This window comes from Pongo abelii, chromosome 17 (genome assembly GCF_028885655.2).
Source record: "Pongo abelii isolate AG06213 chromosome 17, NHGRI_mPonAbe1-v2.0_pri, whole genome shotgun sequence".
NCBI classification, from domain to species: Eukaryota; Metazoa; Chordata; class Mammalia; order Primates; family Hominidae; genus Pongo; species Pongo abelii.
The window spans coordinates 94774355-94782212 of NC_072002.2; the positions used below are offsets into that span (position 1 = coordinate 94774355).

General features: G+C 57.3%; 1 long non-coding RNA gene across 1 annotated transcript; it reads right to left on the minus strand.

Annotated features, from left to right (window-relative positions):
• Positions 1 to 2470: 2470 nt before the first annotated feature.
• Positions 2471 to 7565, minus strand: LOC129051646 (uncharacterized). The gene is made up of 4 exons (XR_008516066.2): positions 7034 to 7565; positions 6488 to 6803; positions 4132 to 4234; positions 2471 to 2727 (listed from the first exon to the last, which is right to left on the minus strand). It is a non-coding gene; the product is annotated as an uncharacterized LOC129051646 (long non-coding RNA).
• Positions 7566 to 7858: the final 293 nt, after the last annotated feature.

The window sequence follows — 7858 nt, forward strand, 5'->3', positions numbered from 1 at the left end:
GCCCTGCGTGTGAAGTGCTCTCATGCAGCCTCAACTGCTGCCCTCACCCCAGGGCCTCCTGGAGAGGACAGAGCCACCAGCAGACAGCTTCTCCCTCACAGCCCAGGCAGCATCTGTGCCCAGGGAGGCCTGTGCACCCCCGCAGGAGCCTCGGTCACCCCCATTTCTAAGTGCCCCACCACAGGCAGCCCTCAGGAGCCCCCGTGTGCTGGCCACCACCGTGGAGGGCTTGGCATGGACAGTAGGCTGTGGTAGGGGCATACGGGGTGTCCCATGGGGGCCAGTGGGGGGCCAGCCGCCCCGCAGCATGGGCTGACTCCTCCCTCCCCCAACATGCTGCAGTTCCCACTTTGTTAAGCCCCTGGAATGCAACCAATTAAAGAGCCATTTGGGTTAAATGAGATCCTGGTCTGAAAATGCAGATGCGTCTGGATTATTAAAAGGCCATCAGTCACCCACGCATTAGTCTGAATAAGTTTGGTCTGCTTGATTTTACTTCTGCTGGTCTGACTTTTGGATGGGGGTCTAGGCAGGAGCTTCTGGGACTCCAGCAACCCTGAGAGATGGGCTAAAGGTCTGTCCCCCCCTCACCTGCTTGGTCCTGCCCCTCAAGGTCTTCCTGAGCCCCAGGCTGGTGTGGACACAAGGAAGCCCCACTGGAGGGCCCTCTTTACATGGGGAGGCCTGAACCCTGAGCAGTCAAGGAAGTTTTGGAAGTGAGTAGCTATGGCTTCTTCACCTGCTCCTGCCTGGACGGCGCCCTTCAGAACCCAAGCCCATCCGTGAGATAGCACCCTCCGGGGCCAGACGCTGAGTCACTCCATGAAGGCCAAAGGTGAGCACGTAGGGATTTCTCTCCAAAGAGAGCAGCAGGTACAGACATGGGTGTTGACACAGGCACACATGCACATATGTGCACACATGGCACACATACATGTGCACTGTGCACATGCACACACGGCATACATATGCACACATGCACAGTGCACACACGTCATATGCTTACATGCACAGCGCACACGCATGGTATATGCTCATATGCACAGTGCACACGCGCACACAGCATACATATGCTCACATGCACAGTACACACGTACGTGGCATACACTCACATGCACAGTGCACACGGCATATACATATGCTCACGTGCACGGTGCCCACACGTACACGGCATACATATACTCACATGCACAGTCCACATGCACACATGGTATACATATGCTCACATGCACAGTCCACATGCACACATGGTATACATATGCTCACATGCACAGTGCCCACACGTACACGGCATACATATACTCACATGCACAGCCCACATGCACACATGGTATACATATGCTCATGTGCACAGTGCACACATGTACACGGCATACGTATACTCACATGCACAGTCCATATGCACACATGGTATACATATGCTCACGTGCACAGTGCCCACATGCACACGGCATACATATGCTCACATGCATAGTCGACATGCACACATGGTATACATATGCTCACATGCACAGTCCACATGCACACATGGTATACATATGCTCACATGCACAGTGCACACACATACACGGCATATATACTCACATGCACAGTCCACATGCACACATGGTATACATATGCTCACATGCACAGTGCACACGCACGGCATACATATGCTCACATGCACAGTGCATGCACATACACGGCATACATATACTCACAGGCACAGTCCACATGCATACACGGCATACATATGCTCACATGCACAGTGCTTACATGCACATGGCATACGTATGCTTACAGGTATAGTGCACAGTACACACATGGCATACACATGCTGACATGCACAGTACACAGCATATACTCACATGCACAGTGCACACACATGGCATATATATGTTCACATGCACACTGCACACATGCACACACAGGATACATATGCTCACATGCACAGTGCACACACAGCATACATATGCTCACATGTGCAGTGCATACATGCACACATGGCATACAGCCTGCATATGCACATATGTGCAGTGCATACACGCACATGGCATACATATGCTCATATGTACAGTGCATATACGCACACATGGCATACACATGCTCATGTGCACAGTGCATACACGCACACAGCATGCATATGCTCACATGCACAGTGCATACTCACACAGTATACACTCACATGCAATGTGCACATGCATAAGGCATATGTATGCTTACACATGCACACATACCATTCACATGTATATGCACTCGGCTCATGCACACATGCCACCTACATTCCACCTACATGCACACAGGTGCACATTCGCAGGCTCACACACTTCCTGATGCCTGTGTGGGTGCCACGCCAGTCCTCCTTCCCTGGGGCGCTCCTGTCTGTCTGTATTTTGGTTGTGCCCTGGGAGCTGAGAAGGTTCTGGCCTGTTTTCACTGGGATTCAGAGGCGTTGTGGACCGCAGAACTGTGTCAACCCCACCTATCTTTTCCACAAATGTTCTTTATTAGGAGAACCTTAATTGAGAACATTAAGCAGAAACTGAAGAGATTGTCGACTTAATAGCGGAAACAGCCGCAGTGCACCTCGTTCTGAGGCCTGGGGCAGGTCCTTAGGCTCCTGCCTCAGCTTCCCCTCTGTGGGTCGGTGGTGTGGCCTGTGTGGGCTCTCGAGATGAATGCTATGAATCCCCGCGGGAGGGGCTGCTCTGTGCTATTTCAGCAGGTTTTTCATCACCTCGTAAGGGCCTGGAGTTGGGAGAGAAAGAGCAAAATGAAAAGGCATCTCTGATGACAGCCGCCACTCCCGAGCCCTGAGCCATTCTCTCTGGGAGCTGCAGGAGCCACAGCCGCATGTGCTGCAGAGGGGCTGCCTGTGTGCAGCCTGAGGACATGGAGGTTCCATGTGCAGCCAGATGGAGTGGCCCTGTGGCTCTCCATAGCCCTGATCTGTGTCCCTGCACAGAGCTCAGAGAAGACACTATCTTCTAGAGTGGATGCCGGCCCCACAGATGCACCTTGGAGTCCCCTTGCAGCCCACAGGAACCACTTTTTTATGCTTAACCCATTGTTTTAGGGTCCTGGGGCTGCCAGGTTAATGTTCCACAAACTGGGGGACTTAACAATTTATCCTCTCAGAACCCTGGAGGCTAAAGTCTGAAACCCTGGCATAATAGGACGTGGATGGGATATGCTCCCCGGGTGCTCCTGGGCATGGGCAGGGTGTGCCCCCCGGGTGCTCCTGGGCTTGGGCAGGGCATACTCCCTGGGTGCTGCTGGGTGTGCTCCTGGGCGTGGGCAGGGCGTGCCCCCCGGGTGCTCCTGGTGGCTCCTAGCCACCTGTCCCAGCACCTGCTGCTCTCGGCTTCCCTGGTTTGTGCTGTTGCTCCAACCTCACCCTCTGCCTCCCATGGACCATGTTGGTCTCTTTCCTCTTAGGAGAATGCCCGTTCCTGGACTTGGGCACCCCCCTAGTGCTTGTCTTGACCACATCTGCAGGATCCTGTTTCCAAATGAGGTCCCACTCTCAGGTCTCAGGGGCCGGGACTTCCACATGCTTCCGGGGACACAGTTGAACCCACAGCTCCCCCTCTGTGTTCCCATCTTTCCCTACTCTGGAGTTCACAACACTTTTCTGGTGCAAAGATGGCCCTCAGGCCCTGCCCCCAAAGGCCTCGTCTACACAGCACTCCCTGTCCCCGAAGGCCTTTTCTACACAGCATTCCTGGTGGTGTTCAACCCAGCTGCACCTTGAACCCTGGGAGCCCTGAAGGGACCGATGCCCTTGTGGTGGGTCCAGGTGGCCTGAGGGCTAGACAGGCAGAGCTTGTGTAGATGGGAAACCCCGGCTGGGAGCAGGCAGGCTGGGCAGGAGGGGCCGGGAGCCAAGCTACAGGGCTTAGGGAGGCTTGGGCCATGTAGGACCCATGCTGCTCGCTCTCCTGCCACTCCTCCTGCTGGCACTGGGTGTGCTGGGGGCTGGGCAGGTGCATCCACTGCTCCAAAAAGCACTTGTTTTTCCTTTCCACTAAAGTGCCCCTGCACACCCACCATGATGTCACATGCCTCCACATGCTCCCCATGTCCCCCTGTGTCCCCTGGCCCCCGTGTGCCCCATCTCTATGTGCTCCCATGTGGAACCTCCCAGCTCACCTGGACACATGAGTCTCGGGGTAACCAGTCCCCTGCAGACCTGCAGAAGCTTGGACAGCAAGTGGGAGTCGGCAGTCAGGCAGGAAACTCGGGGGTTTTGCACCTGGAGGGAAGCCCACCTGATATGAACATGCTTTCGAAGCTTGTGGATCGGAGAGGCCAGTGGTGCACAGGATGGTCAGATCGATCAGTCAGGACGATCATCAGCCCCATTTCTCAGGTAAGAAAACCAGGCTCCAAAACTTTCAGTGACTTGCGCACAGCGGCAGGTGAGTCACCCGTCAGCAGCAGAACCAGCGCAACCCCAGCAGGTCCGGGGCTGGAGGCACCCCTGCACCCCACAGCCCCCGCACCTCCCCGCTGCACCCCGAACCCCCCATACCTCCCCCGCAGCCCCCCACCCTGCACAACCCTGCACCATGCACCCAGCACCCTCTCATCCCACACGCTCCTGCAACCCTCTGCCCCGCACACCGTGTCCCCACCCCACACTCCATACCCCCCACACACTCCCACACCCCACACTCCCACACACCCAGCAGCCCCCACCCCCTATCCCCTGTGCTCCCGTACACTCCCACACACCCAGCATCCCCCACCCCATACCCCCCACACCTGCTGTGCCCCTACACACTCCCACACCATGCACCCCATACCCTCATCCACACTCCACACCACTGCACCCTGCACTCCCGCACCGTGGACACCCTGCACTCTGATTGCTGTGCCAAGCCCCGGGGCTGCTTCCCTGCCTGTGTCCTCTGCTCTGAGCCCGGCCTCACAGCCCACCTCTCCTGGGGTGTCTGGTGGGGTTTGGGTGCCTGGTAGCAGCCCAGCTTGCCTGGCTCCAGCACTCCCCCAGGGCCTCCTACATCCTGCCCAGGCTCCGTGCAGGCTCAGCACGCCCCTCCCAGCCCCCCAAGGCCAGAGAAGGGAACGGCTTTCAAAAGAGGAGCCCCTTGGAGTCCAAGATTCTTCAAAACTTCCAAAAGAAGTTGTATATTTTGGACATTGTCAGTTTCTTTCCAATAACTCATTTCATGAAAAACACATGACAATTGTAGGATGGGAAAAGGTGTGCAGAGCCGTGGCACCGGGGGGAAGGTGTGCAGAGCCGTGGTACTTTCCTTTAAAGGTGCAGTACAGCACGTCTACGTCCTCCCGACACCGTGCGTGCAGCCGCACCAAAGCCAGGGGAGCAGGTGCGCTTCTCCATGGATCCTGGTTTAAAGCAGGTGGAAACACCACAGGCTTGGGATTGAGGGGGTAAGTAAGGGATGTCCAGTTCTCAGGTGAGGTTAAGTCCTTCTCCTGCAGAGACAGCACTGGGGGGACCTCACAGTGCCCCCCGGGAAGCGCTGGTGGGGCAGGCTGCAGGAGCTGAGGCTAGGGTCCCGGCACGGGGCTACAGGGCCCTTGGTGTCCTTCACTGCTGTGACAGGGGCCCCCTGCTGCCCCGGCACCTGCGGGCCTTGGCCAATCCTGAACGCCAGGTTGTGGCAGTGGAGACCTGGGGGTGGTCAGCGGCCCCCTACGGAGGTTCTGCTGTGCGTGTCAGGGCCCCAGGCAGGGCTGTGCCGCGCCAGCCCCACTGACTATCAGTGTGGACACACGTCCATGGGAGGGGATCTCGTTTTCCCCACCTTCCAGTGAGGGAACCAAGGCAGACTCAGCACCGAGCAGGGGTCAGGCCCTGGTGGAGGTGGATTTTCTTCACCGTGGCACAGTCCTCAGTCCCTGGACTGCCCCCCTGCACCCAGCAGCACAGGCCACAGAGCCCAGGAGATGCGGGCAGGAGCTTTCCCCTCGCCTGCCCCACTCCTCACCACCCAGTGGGCATCCTGTAGATGGGAGCAGTTCTCTGCCTAGCACTTGGACTGCTGGGCTGAGTCATGGCTGCAGGTGACAGCTTAGTGGCATCTCCCAGGTGCCACTGCAGGGACAGCCTCCGTGTCTCCAGGCTGTGCTGTGGCCCCGTGGAGCTAAGCTTCCCCATGCCGCTGAGTCGGGGGCTGCAGAGGCCTGTGCGGGCTGCCGTGGCTGGACCTGGGCCTGGCTGCTCGGATGCTGGAACCCTGCTCTCAGCCTGGAGGCTGGCAGGTCTGCCAGGGGCCAACGGGCAGACATCGCCCGTCTGAAGCTCTTTGCCTCTGAAAGAGCTTCAGTGCCAGCCAGGGGCAGTTCATGAGAAATTCAGAGAAACATGTAGGCTTCTGTGTCTTCTAAAGCACTGCCAATGCCTCACCCACCTCTGGCCAGAGGACTCTGGAAAACTTGCGTTTCTGGTATGTATAGAAAACTGACATGCTAAGCCGTAAAGCCGCCCCCTTCAAGACGCAGCAGACGCGAGGCTCACCCTGCCACGAGCACTGGTACTGGCTCACTTTCCGCTCTGCTCGGCGGGACTCCGGCCAGGCCAAGCGCGCAGCTGCAGAAAGGTTTAGAGTGAGGCTTCCACTTCACTCTCCGGTCCAAGAGTTACACTATCTGGTGAAAGTGTTTTTGTTTTCCTTTTTTGGAGTTAAGCGACAGCGATGGGCCAGCTGGCACCAGTGTGGACAGACAGGTATTCCTCAGTTTGTGGCACCAACGTGGTTCTGGCAAAGTGGCCTCTTTTCCAGTAAAAGTCTTCTCTCCCCCCTGCCTTCCATTTTAGGACCAGAGGTTTGTCCCTGGGGAAGCAACCCCAATTACAGTGAGCTTTGCCATCTGTGGAAATAGCCTGGTCACCAGAGCCGTGGCCATGCCGGCGGCAGCACCCGGGGCAGCCCCCGCCCCCCTCCCTATGAAGCTCAGTATCCCCCAGGCTGCCCACGTCCCACCCTGCCCAGCCTACACCACCTCCCTCCTCCCTCACCGCCACTCCACGCCCCTGCCCAGTGGAGCCTCAGCCCCGTCCCACCTGCAGCATGCCCAGCCCAAGTGCCTGAAACCCAGAGCCTTGGACTCAGGGCAAAAGGAAGCTGCACCATTCCATCACATCAGGGTCTCCACGCTTAGAGCAGAGCGCAACTCTCCTTGCACCTGAATCCCTTCACACAGGTGATGCCAAGAGGCTCAGGACAGAGCATTGCAGGGGAGACAGAGGACGGACGGACTCAGGCCCTGAGGAGGGGCTCGGCCTTGCCAAGCAGCTGGCTCTATTCATTTAGCAGAACGGCTGCCCCACCCCTCTCCCGGACCCTGCACGGAGAGAGGCCACTGGGGCCGTCCCGCCCCGACTTCTATTTTGTTTTCGCCAGAGCCGCCTCCAGCCTCCCTCTCCACATTTTATGTCAACTCTGGGGCCCTGCTGGCTGAAAGTGAGTTCTGTTTTCCGGCAGCCCTGTGGCTTTTGGACTCGGCCTTGAAATTAGTTCATGGCGACCAGGCACACATCGCGCTGGGAAGCCACGTGGGAGCTGTGCGGGTGCAGCGGCTGCCGCAGCCAGACTGAAATGTATCACAGCGCCTGGGCCTCGTCAGGCCTTTATGACAGAGTGTAAAGGGAGTTGCTGCTTAGTCACCAATTTGCTTGGCAAGATCGGGTGAATTAGGAAACACGTCGAAGGTCAGACAGTAGGAGTTTGTCTAGACGCTCTATTTTGGACTCGACGCTGACCCGAGGTGTTTCTGTAGCAACCTTTACAACACTGCTATTCTGGCAATATTGGAGAAAACACAATCCCTCCTATCATCAGGTAGGGCCCGCTGTGAAAATCCTCGCCCCGTTGCCGGGTTTGCTGCG